Here is a 1,219-nt window from a genome sequence, read left to right as displayed (position 1 = left end):
GTCGTGGCCGGGGAGCCTCCCCTCGCTCGCCTGGGTTCAGGTGCTCCGGCCGGGCCCCTGGGGGCCCCGGGGAGGGCGGCCTCCCCGTCCTGGGTCCTTCCGCGTGGCAGGGTGCCCGGGGCGCGGTCCGGAGGGCCCGGGGAGGCTTCCCCATCGCCTGCGGTCCCGGGAGCCCCGGCTGGTTCCAGGGGCCCGGCCGGGCCCCGGGTCGGGGTCTCCGTCCCCGGGCCCTGTCCCCCGGCCTGCGGCACTGCCAAAGGCCCGGGACGGGGTTCCGTCGTGGCCGGGGAGCCTGCCCTCGCTCGCCTGGGTTCAGGTGCTCCGGCCGGGCCCCTGGGGGCCCCGGGGAGGGCGGCCTCCCCGCCCCGGGCTCCGTCCTGGGTCCTTCCGCGTGGCAGGGTGCCCGGGGCGCGGTCCGGAGGGCCCGGGGAGGCTTCCCCATCGCCTGCGGTCCCGGGAGCCCCGGCTGGTTCCAGGGGCCCGGCCGGGCCCCGGGTCGGGGTCTCCGTCCCCGGGCCCTGTCCCCCGGCCTGCGGCACTGCCAAAGGCCCGGGACGGGGTTCCGTCGTGGCCGGGGAGCCTCCCCTCGCTCGCCTGGGTTCAGGTGCTCCGGCCGGGCCCCTGGGGGCCCCGGGGAGGGCGGCCTCCCCGCCCCGGGCTCCGTCCTGGGTCCTTCCGCGTGGCAGGGTGCCCGGGGCGCGGTCCGGAGGGCCCGGGGAGGCTTCCCCATCGCCTGCGGTCCCGGGAGCCCCGGCTGGTTCCAGGGGCCCGGCCGGGCCCCGGGTCGGGGTCTCCGTCCCCGGGCCCTGTCCCCCGGCCTGCGGCACTGCCAAAGGCCCGGGACGGGGTTCCGTCGTGGCCGGGGAGCCTCCCCTCGCTCGCCTGGGTTCAGGTGCTCCGGCCGGGCCCCTGGGGGCCCCGGGGAGGGCGGCCTCCCCGCCCCGGGCTCCGTCCTGGGTCCTTCCGCGTGGCAGGGTGCCCGGGGCGCGGTCCGGAGGGCCCGGGGAGGCTTCCCCATCGCCTGCGGTCCCGGGAGCCCCGGCTGGTTCCAGGGGCCCGGCCGGGCCCCGGGTCGGGGTCTCCGTCCCCGGGCCCTGTCCCCCGGCCTGCGGCACTGCCAAAGGCCCGGGACGGGGTTCCGTTGTGGCCGGGGAGCCTCTCCTCGCTCGTCTGGGTTCCGGAGCCCCGGCCGGGCCCCTGGGGGGGGGCCCCGGTGAGG

The sequence above is a fragment of the Triturus cristatus genome, unplaced genomic scaffold, assembly GCF_964204655.1.
Source record: "Triturus cristatus unplaced genomic scaffold, aTriCri1.1 SCAFFOLD_555, whole genome shotgun sequence".
In the NCBI taxonomy this organism is placed as follows: Eukaryota; Metazoa; Chordata; class Amphibia; order Caudata; family Salamandridae; genus Triturus; species Triturus cristatus.
The sequence above is the reverse complement of the archived record's forward strand: the minus strand, read 5'-3'. Positions refer to the sequence as shown.